The sequence below is a fragment of the Mobula birostris genome, chromosome 8 (genome assembly GCF_030028105.1).
Source record: "Mobula birostris isolate sMobBir1 chromosome 8, sMobBir1.hap1, whole genome shotgun sequence".
Lineage (NCBI taxonomy): Eukaryota > Metazoa > Chordata > Chondrichthyes > Myliobatiformes > Myliobatidae > Mobula > Mobula birostris.
Window position 1 is genome coordinate 70,504,178 of NC_092377.1, and position 15,447 is coordinate 70,519,624.

At 43.2% G+C, this 15,447-nt stretch overlaps 1 protein-coding gene across 2 annotated transcripts in view; it reads left to right on the top strand.

The window, feature by feature from the left end:
- Positions 1 to 3,996: 3,996 nt before the first annotated feature.
- The window catches only part of cep68 (centrosomal protein 68), a 64,817-nt gene continuing 53,366 nt past the window's right edge, over positions 3,997 to 15,447 (top strand). For both annotated transcript variants that reach the window (XR_011886851.1, XM_072265432.1), the window contains exon 1: positions 3,997 to 4,212. The gene's annotated coding sequence lies outside the window, so the exon portion shown is untranslated. The remainder of the gene's footprint in view (positions 4,213 to 15,447) is intronic.

Consider the following 15,447-nt stretch of genomic DNA (forward strand, 5'->3'; position numbering starts at 1 on the left):
GAAGAAATAAAGGCATAGACTATTTTCTAACCGGAGAGAAAATTCACAAAATCTGAAGTGCAAAGGGACTTGGGAGTCCTTGTGCAGGATTCCCTAAAAGTTAATTTGCAGGTTGAGTTAATGGTGAGGAAGACCAATGCAATCTTACTATTTGTTTTGAGAGGACTAGAACATAAAAGCAAGGATGTAATCTTGAGCCTTTATAAGCCAGTTTTGGGCCCCTTATCGAAGAAAGAGTGTGCTGACATTGGAGAGGATTCAAAGGAGGTTCACAAAGATGATCCTGGGATTGAAAGGCTTATCATACGAGAAGGTTTTGATGGCTCTACGACAGTACTCAATGGGATTCAGAAGAATGAGTGAGGATCTCACTGAACCCTCTTGAATGTTGAAAGACCTCAGTAGAGTGTATGTGGAGAGGATGTTTCCTATGGCGAGGGAGTCTAGGACCAGAGGACACAGCCTCAAAATACAGGAATGTCCATTTAGAACAGATATGACAAGGGAGTTCTTTAGCCAGAGAGTGGTGAATCTGTGGAATTTGTTGCCACAGACAGCTGTGGAAGCCAAGCCACTGGCAGAGGTTGATAAATTCTTGACTAATCAGAGCATGAAGGGATACGAGGAGAGGGCAGGAGATTGGGGCTGAGAGGGAAAATGGATCAGCCATGGTGAAATGATGGAGCAGACTCGATGGGCCAAATGGCTGAATTCTGCTCCTTTATCTTATGGACTTAGTTTATCCTGTTCTGATTGCATTCTTTCTTATATAATTTTAATTTATATTTTCCTTATAAACATTATATCTTCAATGCTTGTGATGCTCTTGTAAGTTTTTTATTGTGCTGGTGTATATGTGCATGGCATGTGAAAATAAACTTGACTTTGACCTGTGTTTTTGCCTTCAGGTCAAAGGGACATGTACACCAAGTCCCTTTGTTTTTCAATACTTAGGGTCCTAGCATTTATTGTGCATATTCTAGCCCTACTATTTGTCCAAAATGCATGTCCTCACATTATTTAGAATTAAACCGCATCTGCCATTGCTGCCTATTTTACCAACTCATTAATATCATTATGTATTGAAAGACTACCCTCCTCAGCTTCAACAGTGCCATCAAGTTTTATGCCATCTGCAAACTTACGAACTATACCTGTTGCATTAACATTCAGAATGTTAAGACATAAAATAGAAAGGTCTCTTCATTAATCCCTGCCTCTAATCACCAAGCCAGAGTCAGATCTAATTTAGCAATTGACCTTGATCCCATGGGTACTAAACTTTTTAATCATTGTCAAAAGCCTGGCTGAAGTCCATGTAGATTACCTCAACTGCAGCATATACATTAACAAGCTTAGTTTCCTCTTCCAAAAAAATCAGTAGTGTATCACTAGGTATGTATATACTGTATATTGTCAGAGTGCGTGAAGGAAGAGTATGTGGAAATTGTTTTACTTAATGTAAATGTAGGTCACCTACAAATTAATATTTTCTTTACCAGACTGCAATGGTTTTTCCAGTGTCACTATTTGTCCTTCAATAGTGGCTTTTGAGAAAAGCATTAGTCAAAGATATGAAGAATTGTTACAAATTCATAACTATAGAACCTAAATTGTAACATTACTACATGCATTATTTTCATTCTATCTAACGATTGTAAGCAAGAAGGAATCTGGTGAATGTGAAAAATCTAAAGCTGTTTTCAAATCTTATAACAAAATGCAAAGAAAATATAATGAGGAAATTCAATTATTGATAGGCTCATTTCAGAAGAATGCTTTTCAACCATAGAAGAGTCTATATCTCAAACGATTCCTAATGAGAGCGTGAGTGGAATTTCCAAGGAAAATTCAGTCCAGTGCTTAATACAATACTCGGCACCCTTTATCCTGTCAATACACCCAGTCTTTGATCAAATAACTAATCACTGCCCATTGACTTGACACATTTTTCAGTAATTTAGAGGTGTTGGGACTTTGGGAGTAATTAGGTGTCTTTCTCTCTGTAGGGGGAATGCTTACATCTCTTAAAAGACTGCTATAATTTTTGATTTTCTGCATTTTGCTTTTTTTTTAATCAGCATTAGTTTTGGTTAAAGGCACAGTTCATACATTTAATTAACAAAATGTTGTGGTGCTTTTTTCTTTATTAACAAAAATGCAATTAAGTAACACTTTAGGTGGCACAGTAGTTCAGGTAGCAGAGCTTCTAGCTCACAGCATCAAGGACATGGGTTGAACCCTGACCCGTGGTGGAGTTTGAACTTCCTCTCTAAGATGCTGTGGATTTGAGGGTCTGTAGATCCGCCTGTATCACCTGTGGATGCCAGGTACTCCACTTTCCTCTTACCCCAAAGACTTGTGGTTTGGGATGTTGATAGCAACTCTGTGTGTAGGTGAGTGATAGAATCTGGGGGGAGGGGTCAATGGGATTGTGAAGAGAATAGTATAGGATAGTGTAAATGGGTGCTCCATAGCCAACATAGTCCTGTGACTAGAGAGGTCCTTTCTCTGGAAGGTCTCGATCTTAAACAATGACAGTCCAATTTCCCTCCACAGAGATGCTGCCTGACCCAATTTCTCCAGCATGTGCAGTTTCTTACAGCATCCATTTCTCCAGCCTGTGTATGTCTCCTTGGAGTTTATTACCAATTTTCTTATAATTTATTGCAGCTCCAGGTTTTGAATCATCTGCAAACTCGAGAATTGTGTCCTGTACACCCAACTCTCGGTTTGTTTTAAACCTAATTTACAAGGATGTTGCCTGGATTGGGGGACATGTCTTATGAGAATAGGTTGAGTGAACTCGGCCTTTTCTCCTTGGAGCGCCGGAGGATGAGAGGTGACCTGATAGGGATGTATAAGATGATGAGAGGCATTGGTCGTGTGGATAGTTAGAGGCTTTTTTCCCCAGGACTGAAATGGCTAACACGAGAGGGCACAGTTTTAAGGTGCTTGGAAGTAGGTGCAGAGGAGATGTCAGGGGTTAAGTTTTTTTACGCAGCGAGTGGCGAGTGCGTGGAATGGGCTGCCGGCGACGGTGGTGGAGGCAGAAACGATAGAGTCTTATAGGTACATGGAGCTTAGAAAAATAGAGGGCTTTGGGTAAGCCTAGGTAATTTCTAAAGTACGTATGTGTTCCGCACAACATTGTGGGCCGAAGGGCCTGTATTGTGCTGTAGGTTTTCTATGTAATGTCCATGTATGGACACTGGGGAATCCCACTGCACACTGCAGTCCAATTTTATCTTTCGCTCTCTATTGTCCCTTCGCTTATCTTCCGACCCTTCTGCTGTAGATTTTTTTTATTTCTCAGGCTTCAGTCATGGTGATAAATCCAATAAGCGGCACCTTATCAAGCGCATGTGTCCACTGATTTCCGGCAAGGACAGATGCTGGATCAGTTACGTCTGGTGTACTTGGTTTACTAACAACCAAGACCAGCCCCTGGCCTTCACGTGTGATTTAGAGAGCAACCGTTTCTACTGATAGGAGAAAGGGCAAAGGTGGGTTACTGGCGCCTTAGAAGAGTCGCTTCAGGCAGATGGGGCTCGTCAGCCGTGGTTGGCAGCTCATTTGGGAGAAGGAAAACTCTGATCTCAAACCTCGGCTGCCTTGCGGCTATTTCCACTTACGGGGAAGGTTTCGAGGGTCAACCCCACTAAAACTCCGGGGCTGGAGTCCCTTTGAGTTCCACGCAGACTGGCAGCTCCTGTCACGCCGCTGGTGCCGGACGGTCTCTGCCGTTCATTCGGATTTATCGGCTGCATGCTCTCCATATCGAACTGCCCTAGCTGGAGTGTCACGTCGACCCCGACATAACTCGCTCACAGACTCTGCTACAACCACCCTCCGGTCGGAATGAGCATGCGCCAACGAGCCCTCACCCTGAAAGGGTCGCGGCGCAACAGTTTGAAGCGAGTGCTCTGATTGGCCGTTACCATGACCCGCTTTCTGCACTCCAATTGGTTGAAACTTGTGCTCGGCCCACCTCCTGCTCTTTGTTACATTTTGCTCGAGCGGCCGGGGCTGGCCCGGAAGCGATCGGGGCACCGGAGCCCAGCCGGGTGGGTGGGGACCGAAGACCAGCGCCCTGAGCACTGGACAGCGGCGATGCACTGGGGAAATTGGAGGGACTGACCATCAGACCAACGGAGCACTAGATCGTTACACCGGAAAGCCCAGTATCAGGATTGGCCTCCATTTGTGTGGGTGAGTACGGATCACAGTTTTCACCAGAGCGGTATGTAAATCGTGGTGAAAACTCCGTCTCTGTAAAATGCATGAACCTTCCTCTTTTTATATTTATGTTTTACTTTTTATCGCTGCTATTTTGTGTATGGAGGTGAGATTTAATGGTTCATACTTCTTGTTTTGATTGCTACGAACACAACCACTGTACTTACGTTGCACCTAATTTGAAAAGAGAATAGTTCAGACTGGACATCTAGATTGATGTATTTTTTCTATTCCTTGACTTGTAAACTTGACTTCCTCCATAGTCATTCAAATGAAACATACTTAAAAGATCTGAACTGTGATTTAAGTTTGGACTTTGGGTTTCTGAGGTACTTATGGAGATAAACTTTTCTTCTTTAGTTTTCTGCAAAGGGAAAAGTTGTCCAGTAATTTAATGTAAATGCCACTTAGAGTTCAGAACATTTGCAGCCACTGGCAGGAATATATGATGTTTTATAGCAGCCCATTATGTCTTGTTGAGCTAATGGTTTGAAAACAGATGATTGTTTCTGAATCATGTTAACTGTAACTAACTGATTTAAATAGCCCTTTTTTAATGGAATGAAGTATTTCCAGGATCTGATTGAATATTGTCTAACTAATTGGCCTCTTTCCACTCAAGGTGCTTTTTTTGGACAGAGACTGGAAGCTTGATCAAGAAGTTAGGCTGTATGAAACAGCTAGAGAGTGGAGACAGGAAACTAGAGGGTTGAGGAGAAAATTCCAGAACTTGGAGCTTAAGTAGCAATGATTAAATAGCAACAAAAAAGCAATTCTGGGTTTGGTGTTGCTCAGTGAACCAGATTTAATTAGGGAGCTTAAGGTAAAGGAACCCCCTAGGAGCCAGTGAGTGATCATAATATGATAGAATCCACAATCTATTCAGCCACCTCTTTCACAGTTCCAGGGTGTAGTCCATAATTTTTTATTCTTGCCTTTATATTCTTTGTTGTCAAATCCCTGCTGACCCCCTATGAATTCCTCTCATCTCTTCTGGTCCTACAAATTCCAGGATATCTGCACTCTGAGGAGTGGTCAGTGGTGTCTTGATTTAAGTTGCTGTGTTATTGACAGTGGTGCCTTCACCTAAGGTTCAAGGTCTGGAGTTTTCTGAACTTCAGTCACTATTTCATATATATGTGTTGCACAGTGTTGGATTTTTGCCTTCATATATAAATCTTTATGTATAAATGTTACTCTAATGCACAAATGCTGAGGAGACTCTCCCTGAATGGAGAATATAGAATGCCAGTTTTCAGTCTCACCTCTTTGGAACGCTGGGTGGTGGTGTGGAGGAGGTAAAGTTCCTTTCCAAGTTGTTGCAAAGCTTCTTTCCAAGAAAACAGTGGGAGCTTGGGAAGAGAATGCTGATGTTTTACCAGCAGCTGCCCACTTTGAGGCTCGAATGCAGACCCTTAGTAAAATTGACACACAATGAGTCTGAGTGAGGCAGCCAACCAAAAGGTCTTACATTTATGGACAGGCAGTGATGGAAATTAAGTCACAATGAAGGAGGACTTTGAGTAAAGACCATTAACCAGGTTACCCACAAGTCTTTTCTGTGGTTTCCCCCACTTGAGTGGAACAGTGGAAAAGCAGGTTGCCACTTTGCTGACTGTGACCAGTTGCCCTGTTCACCACGGTGACTGTAGTCAGCCTTTTTGCCCAAGGCCAGAATTCTGACTGCCAGGAATGGTTTTGCCACATCACCATTAATATGCAGTGTGGGATCTGTACTTGCTGCACTGAAGGGTGCTCTGACGTGGACTAACGGCACTATGGTTCTCTCTGTATATGCAGGGTGCGTGCCAGTCATTCTTATCAGGTAGGAATGACCACACTGACAGACAGGAACACAAGGAAGTGTGTTGTCTTTTTTTAAAGTTGTGCATTTGATTTAAATTGTATTTGTTTAAAAAAAAACATGGAGGAGCTTTCCATCTGTGTGTAGCCCTGTACTTCATCTGCTGAAAGAAATCGCCTAAGGAAAGTTTATAAGATGCTGATGTTTATGGGAGTCCTCTGGAAGTTCAAAGTTTTTGATAAGTAACTCAAGTATAAGAAGAGCCAATATATAGTCAATGGATAAGAATGCAGTTTCAGTAGGCACCTAAGATCGATCAGACTAACTTTGTAACCATTTTCTCAATGAAATTTCTTCAGGGAAAGGTAAGTGATGCAGATGCTGGAATCTGGAGCAACAATGAGCTGCAGGTCAACACACACAAAATGCTGGAAGAACTCAGCTGGTCATGCAGCATCTGCGGAAATGAATAGACAGTCGCCATTTCAGGCCGTGATCCTTTGTCAGGATCGATAGGCTGGAGGTGCTGCCTGGCTTGCTGACTTCCTCCAGTATATTGTTTGCTGTTTCATCATCCTTGTCTGTCTGGCCTTTGATTACATTTCCTTTGCCTATAAACTAGTCACTTATTTAAAGTGCCTGCTGATTTTCTTCAAGGCAAAAGCCTACCGGTGAAGTAGTCCTATTTTCTTTGAGTAAAATGGGAGCCAGCAGTTCATTGTACTGTTTCAATCTGTATGCAGCAGAGTGGACCCCTTCATTGGGTGCAAATGAGTGTGATGATATAGTCAAGGAGGTCAACATTTTGCAGAACCTTTTGAAGTTGGGAAAGAGGTATAACTAGATGGAGACATTGTGAATTCCTGTGGGATGTTATTTGGAAAGGAGAGACGAGCGTGACATTTTTCTGAGTTGTTTGGTATGATGGGAGAAAGAGTTGAGGGAGAGCTTTAAGGGCAGGAGGGAAAACCAATCTGGAGGTGACAAAAGAGTCAGTGTGAAGCTTTCAGTGGCCATAATGGCAAAGAGGGAGATGGGTGAAGTTAGAGGTGAAAGTTGTTGAACTTCTGGCCCAGCACTATTTCGTGTACTAAAATAATGCTCTCTTGGACAACACTGTAACTTCCACCATCCCAAAGTCTGCAGTTTGTAACTTAACTTGCATCTAAATCCTCTGCCTATCACCATTTGTACTCATTGGAAGGTTTTATCCTTTTGTTTCAAATCCCTCATTGGTTTCTTATCTCTATCCCCAAAAGCAAAAGATTTTTGCTCATGCAAACTCTGATTTCTTGTGTTTCTGTGACTTCCATTGCCAATTTAGCTACTTGGCCATTGTATTGGGATTCTCAGATTCTCCACCTGTAACATTGCCTGTGGGCAAACCTTTAATTGTCTGGTCCGATATCTTTAGAAACTTTGTATATGACTACTCCAGGGAGTTGCTTTAGATTTTCTTTTTGCTTAAGTGAAAGTGATTGTGTGCAACCTGTGGAATTTGGGTTAATTCTGAAAGGATTCGTGCCTGTAATTGAGCCGAGGAAATCAATAATCCTAGAGCCAAATGGGGATCAGTAATCCTAGAGCTAAAAGCATATTGATGAGAGTGTAAAACAGTATGGTTAGTAGGATTTGTGATAACACTCCATTGTTGGGGAACATGTCACTGCATGTTTCCACTGGCACTGGGTGAGTGAAATTGTCCTTAAATAATTCATCTAAGAGGCAGGAAAATGGACGTTTGACGAGAGAATTCTTCTTCTCATTTTGTACAAATCATTACCCAGCTGGTGACGATGCTGGGAAATGGGGCTACCCATTGTGGTTGGATGTATATCTGGAGCTGTCAATGTAAGATCTGTTCCTGTTATTTCCCCTTTCATTGGATTCCTGACATGCCCAGACTGGCATGTAGCTTATCCATGTCCATTTTCTGTTCCTTAACAAATTGGAAGTGTTCTGATGGGTCAGACTGAGTCATAGGGTTATACAGTATGGAAACAGGCCCTTCAGCCCGACTCAGCAATGCTGACCCAGTTGCCTGCCTGAGCTAATCTTATTTTACCCATACCCCTCTAAATATTCTCCATTTCTGTACTGTCTAAATGTCTCTAAAGGCTGTAATTTTATATCTGCCTCCAACACTTCCATCAGCAGCTCATTCCACATACGTTGCCCTCTGTAGGAAATGTTGAACTTCCAGCACGGCTTTGTGAGGGTCAGCTCGTGCCTCATGAGCCTGATTGAATTTGTTGAAGAAGTGACAAGACAAATTGATGAAGGTGGAGTGGTGAATCTGGTGTATATCGGTTTCAGTAAGCCGTTTGACAAGGTTCCTCATGGTATGCTCATTCAGGAGGTTTGGAGGCATGGGATCTAGGGAAACCTGGTTGCCTGGATTCAGAATTGGCATGCCCTCAGAAAGCAGAGGTTGTAGTAGATGGAGGTATTCTGCCTGGAGGTTGATAACCCATGGTATTCCATAGGGATCTGTTCTGGGACCCCTGCTCTTTGTGATTCTTACTCATGATTTGGATGATGTAGTGGTAAGGTGAGGTAGTAAGTTTGCAGGTTACACAAAGGTTGATGGTGCTGTGGATAGTGTAGAAAGTTGTCGTAGGTTGCAGTGGTACCTTCATAGGATGCAGAGCTGGGCTGAGAGGTGGCAGATGGAGCTCAAACTGGAAATGTGTGAGGTGATACACTGTGGAAGGTGAAGCTTGAAGGCAGAGTTCGAGGTTGATGGTAGGGTTCTTATCTGTGTGGAGGAACAGAGGGATCTTGGGGTTCATGTCCATTGATCCCTCAGAGTTGCTGTGCAAGTTGACAGGGTGGTTAAAAAGGCCTGTGGTGTTGTGGCTTTCATGAGTCAGGGGATTGAGTTCAAGAGCCACGAGGTGACGTTGCAGCTCTGTAAAACCCTAGCTCGACTACACTTGGAATATTGTGTTCATTTCTGGTCTCTTCGTTATTGGAAGGATGTGGAAGTTTTCAGTTGGGTGCAGAGGAGATTTGCCAGGATGCTGCCTGCATTAGAGAGCATGTCTTACAAGATAGATTTAGCAAACTGGGGCTTTTCTCTTTGGAGCGAATTAGGATGAGGGGTGACTTCATAGAGGTGTTTAAAATGATAAGAGGCATAGATAGAGTGGACAGCTGAAGACCTTTTCCTGTGATGGAAATGGCTAATATGAGGGGGCTTAGTTTAGGGTGATTGAAGGAAAGCATACGAGGATATCTGAGGTAGTTTTTCTTTAGAGTGTGCAGGACGAGCTGCCAGAAGTGTTATTAGAGGTATTTAAAAGACTCTTAGATAGGTACATGGATGAAAGAAAAAATGGAGGGCTATTTAGGAGGGAAATGTTAGACTGATCTTAGTAGGTTAATAGGTCAGCACAACATTGTGGGCCTAAGGTCCTGTACTGTGCTCCACTGTTTTTTGTTCTATATTTGTTTCAGGTCATCTGTAAATCTTTTCCCTTTCACCTTAAATCTATGCCCTCTGGTTTTGTACTCCCCTACTCGAAAAAGTGTGACCTTTCACCTTCTCTCTGTCCTTTCCTCTATATCAGGTCATTACTCGGCCTCCTCTGCCGCAGGGAGAATAATCCCGTTCTATCTTGCCTCTCCTTAAATCATGAGCCCCCTGGTCCTGGTATCCTTGTGAATTTTTTTTCTGCTCTCTTTCCAATTTAAGGACATCCTCTAGCTGGATGTCCACAACAGTGTACAATTTTCCAAGTGTGTTGTTACCAATGACGTACAGTTGTAATGTGATATCACAACTCCTGTAATCAGTTCCCTGACTAATGAAGGGACACATGCCTCACACCACCTTCAATGTCCTGTCTATTTCTGCCACTACATAGGAACTATGTACCTGTATCCCTAGGTTTCTCTGACCTGCAACACTCTCCAGGGCCCAGCCACTTATTGAGTAAATGATTTAACTTTCCAAAGTGCAACATTTCACATCTGTACAAGCTAAATTCTGTCTGCCATTCCTTTGTCCACTATATCACCAGTTTTGGTGTCATCCACAAATACTAACCATGCCGACTATATTCCCATCCAAATTGTTAATATGAATTAGAAACAGTGGACCCCGCACCAATACCTGTGACAACACTGCACACAGGCCTGCAATCTGAACAACACCACCCCACCACCACACTCTGACTCCCACCAGCTAGCCAGTTTTGTGTCCAATTGTCTAGCTCATTCTGGATTCCATGTGATCTGATCTTCCAGACATGCAGGACTTTAGTCTCTAAGCTCTGCTCTCATTAATCTTCTTGGTCTCCTCTTCAAAACAAGCCCCTTAATCAAATTTGTGAGATGTGTTTTTCCAAACACAAAGCAATGCTGACTGCCCCTAATCAGTCTTTGCCTTTTCAAATACAGGTAGATTCTTCTAAACTCCAGTGAGTACAGGCCTGGAGCCATTAAATCCTCCTCATACGTTAACGCTTTCATTCCCAGAATCATTATCGTGAACCTCCTCTGGACCCGCTTGAAGGCTATCTTTTCTTAGCTAAGGGGCCCAAAACTGCTCCCATTACTGCAAGTGAGGACTGACCAATACCTCATAAAACCTCACCATAGCATAGCATCCTTGCTTTTGTATTCTAGTTCTTTCAAAATGAGTGCTAATATTGCATTTGGCTTCCTTACTACCAACTCAACCTGCATGTTAACCTTTAGGGAATCCTGCAGAAGGATTCCCAAGTCCCTTTGCACCTCTGATTTTTGAATTTTCTCCCTGTTTAGAAAATTGTCTGCACTTTTTACTACTTCAACCAAAATGCATTACCACACACTATATTCCAATTGCCATTTCGCCCATTCTCCCAATCTGTCCATGTCGTTCTGCAGACTCTCTGCTTCCTCAACACTACCTACTCCTCCACCTCCCTTTGCATTGTCTGCAAAATTGGCCACAAAACCATCAATTCTGTCATCCAAATCATTATATTGACATATAACATGAAACGTGGTCTCAATACTGCCCTCTGCAGAAAACCGCTGATCACCGGCGGCCATCCAGAATTTAATGGCAGTCTAGCAAGGACCCTTCATTTTCAGTATTGTTCATGGGTAAATTTCATACAATGAAGTAATGGTTTGAGGTTCTCAGGGTCAAGTAATTTGAGAGTAGGATTAGCCTCTGCTTGATGGACTTGGTGACTATTTTACCATCGTTGTCTTGGGCAGATGTCAACTGACGAGTGAAAATTAAACTTTTAATCTTTACTTGGATGAGGCGTGGTTTGCTTTGGTCTTTATTTCAGGACATTATTGAACGTTGCACTACTTAAATCGATATATGATCAACACGGCCTGTTACTGGCCTCGCTCACCTGGCTGCTGGCATTCTGAGAATTCTTGATGTTTCTCAGTGGTCACCCTGAATGGTGGCAGGCGAGTCTCAACTTGTTCTAGAAGGATCCCTGCAAAGGAAAAGTCATTGTCCTGCTGTTGCGAAAAGAAAATCTTTTGTGACCACTGGTATTCACATAAGCATTAGAACTTTTTTCTTTGCCGATTTAAGAGCACAACAGTTCTTTCTGCTAAAGCTGAAGAAAATATATATGGAACTGCTTTGGCATGTGGCTGCTTGGCAACAGAATCCTCCGTAACACAACAGCTTTGTGTCTTGCCAGTAGCCTACCAATTTATCTGCAGGTTTCTATGCCTTCCTCCTCTAAGTCAACAGTTGGGGTTGACTCTGAGCTATCTCAGTTCATGGGCTGCACACACAAAATGCTGCAGGAACTCAGCAGGCAACGTGGCATCTGTGGAAATGGAGAGATAGTCAATGTTTCGGGCTGAGACACCTCATCAGGACTGGAAAGGAAGGGGGAAGATGCCAGAGTAAGGAGTTGGGGTGGGGAAAGAGTACAAGCTGGAAGGTGATAGGTGAAGCCAAGTGGGTGGGGGGGGGAATGAAGCTGGGAGATGATAGGTGGAAAAGATAAAGGGCTGGTGAGGAAGGAATCTGCTAGGAAAGGAGAGTTCCCCATGGGAGAAAGGGAAGGGGGGGTACTAACAGGAAGTGATAGGCAGGTGAGGAGAAGAGGGAAAAAGTCAGAGTGGGGAATTGAAGAAGAGGGAAGGGGAGGGAAAATTACTAGAATTTGGAGAAATCGATGTTCATGCGGTCAGGTTGGAGGCTACCTAGATAGAATATGACATGTTGCTCCTCCAACCTAGGGAGTGGTGTCACCGTGGCAGAAGAGGAGGCCACGGACTGACATGTCAGAACAGGAATGGGGATTAGAATTAAAATGGTTGACCATTGGGAAATCCCGCTTGATGCAGGTGTCACCAATGTAGATGAGGCTGCTTCGGGAGCACAGGATACAGTAGACCACCCAGCAGATTTGCAGATGAAGTGTGGCCTTGCCTGGAAGGTCTGTTTGGGGCCCTGAACGCAGGTAAATGGGCAGGTGTAGCATTTCTGTTGCTTGCAGGGATGTGTGCCAGGAGGGAGGATAGTGGAGAATGGACAAGGGAATCACGGAGGGAACGATCCCTGCTATTGTGTATTTAATATTTCAGTAGTATTTGAGTAAATGTATTGTTTGATTAAGCATTCTTAATTTAAATAATTAATTACAGGGTCATATTTTAAAAATATGTGAATTGCATACATCATGACGCTACCATGTCATACACGTGCACCTTGCTTTAAAGTTATAAAACAAAACTCAGACCAGTTACCTCCAGGCTCCTGTCTTTTACTTTCAATTAAGTTTGTTTTGGAGTTACAAAAAATAACAGTGGTGACGGATAAGTTTTAAACAAGCCCAAGATGGCTACCTATGTGTTGAAGCTCAGCAAGGCGTTCAAGTTTTTAAAAAAGAAAGAGCAGCACATGTTTCTTGAGAAAAGGAGGTCGGAGATGACCAAGGTTTATTTTCAAAAAAGCAGAAATTGGACAAATTCATGAGTTCATAAACAGTGAGTACTGAGTGATGATAATCATTAAAAAAAAGAGCAGGAAAGATTGGCGTGTTCAGTTGCACAACAGAAAACTGGAATTTGTGTACTGAGTAAATTGAGCAAGTGAAATAGCCAATGAGAAATGAGTAGCAGTTTGAGTGCATTGGATTTAAAGGCATACAGTTTGCTTAGAAGTTTAAATGCTTCAACTAAACAAGCGAAAATCAATCCTGCCGAAGGGTTTCGGCCCAAAACATCGACTGTACTCTTTTCCATGGATGCTGCCTGGCCTGCTGAGTTTCTCCAGCATTTTGTGTGTGTTGCTCAGAGTTCCAGCATCTGCAAATTTTCTCTTGTTTGAAGTTAGCTTTGTTAATATTGTGAAAATAATGCAGGAGCATTTAGAACTGAAACCATTGTTGATTGCAGAACTCTTTTGGTTTCATAAGCAGAATCTAAAGGAAAGGGAATCCATTTCAGTGTAGATGGTTGAAATGAAGAGATTGACCCTGGGCATTGTCAGTTCAGTAATGGACTTAATGATACACTGAGAGATCATTTCGTTTGTGGAATCTTAAAAGAAAGCATTCAAAAATGGCACCTAACTGAAGCACAACTTGCAGTTAAAAGAGATGTGTTGGGTGCAGAGCATCATGGGGTGCTTGATGAGGACAAGAACAACTTTATCCCTGTTATGGTGGCGAGAAGATGGAATAAGTGCAGATGTCCAGGAAACGGGTGGGATCAGCGTCAATAGTGGAGGAAAGAAGACCCCATCCTTTGAGTATCTTCAATGTCCTGGAAAGGAAAGACTTATCCTGGGAACAGATATGGCAGAGATAAAGGAACTGAGAAAAGGGAATGGTATTTTTACACGAGACAAGGTGTGAAGAGCTATAGTCAAGATGGCCATTGGAACCAGCAGGTTTATGAAAGATGTAAGTAGACAGCTTTTCTCCAGAGATGAGGACAGAGATAGAGAAAGGAGAGAGGAGTGTCAGAAATGGACCACATGAACTTAAGGGCAGGGTGGAAGTTAGAGGCAGAGTTAATGAAAGTGACAAGCTCAGCATAGGAGCATGAAGCAGCACCAATGCAGTCTTCAGTGTAGTGCAGGAAGTTAGGGAACATTATCAGGGAAGGCTTGGAACGTGGACTGTGCACGTATCCAACTAAAAGGCAGGCATAGGTGGGGTCGAGGTGGGTGCCCATGAGTTTGGAGAAAGTGGGAGGAGCTGAAAGAGAAATTGTTGAGGGTGAGGACCTGTTCTGCCAGACGGAGGAGAGGGCTGGTGGAGGGGTATTGGTTAAGTCTGCTGTTGAGAAAGAAGCAGAGAGCTTTAAGGCATTTTTGATGGGGGATAGAAGTGTGTAGGGACTGGACATGGTAAAAATGAAGCGATCAGGGCCATCGAATGGAGTGTTATTGAGGAGAGCAAGTGCGTGTGCAGTGTGGTGGATGTAGGTGGGAAGGGACTGAACCAAGCGGGATAAAGTGGAGTCGAGGTGTACAGACACGAGCTCAGCGGGGCAGGAGCAAGAAGGAGCAATGGGCTTTCCCAGACAGTCAGGTTCTTGGATCTTGGAGTAGGAAGTAGAGACGAGCAGTGTGGGATAAGGGAATTATGAGGTTGGTGGCAGTGGATGGGTGATCTCCAAAGTCTTGGTTGGTAATGGTGAGGGAAACAATAGCCTCATGGTCCTTTTCAAGGGCTGAGTAAGAGGAGATATCTGTGAGATGCTGCCTGGCCTCAGCGAGGTAGAGGTCAGCCCACACCCCTTTCGTCTGCGGGTTGGGTTGGTGAGGTTGGAATTGGTATGGAGAAAGTTGAGGTCAGTGCATTCAGAGGTGGTAAGCTTCGAAGAGGAACATTCAAACATTACTCCGAGCATCTGCAGAATCTCTTGTGTTCAGTTCACGGGCTGTTGGGAACAGACAGTAAATTACTAGTGATGTCTTGTGCAGTAAAGTTGGGCTGGGTAATGCTGATTGGAGTGGAAGGCCTGTGAAAGTTATTCCACAGATCACAGTCCAAAGCAGGCAAATGGCCTATAATGTGTTTCCTGTGAATGACAGCATTATTTGAACTGGCATCTGAGGAGGGAGTATTTGAGACAGGAATCGAAACTAAGCAAGCCTTCTCATTGTTACACTCCTTCAACCTCTGTCAGTAACACAGAAGCACACAAGATTCTTGGATCATAATACAATGTATTGTTGCATATCAGTAAAAGAAATTCTTATGAGATACTAATTCACTGCCATACATTAAGTATTACGTGTTTTAAAAATAAGCTCTCTCAGTCATCCTGGAGAATATTTATCTCTTGGTCTATGGTAGCAGTTTTAACATTTCATCCAGATGTCATCGCCTCGGTCTATCTCCAGTGTCTCAGTACTGGAGATGTCTGCTTAGGCTTTGTGCTGGCAGTGAAATCACTGTGATGTTTATAATTCC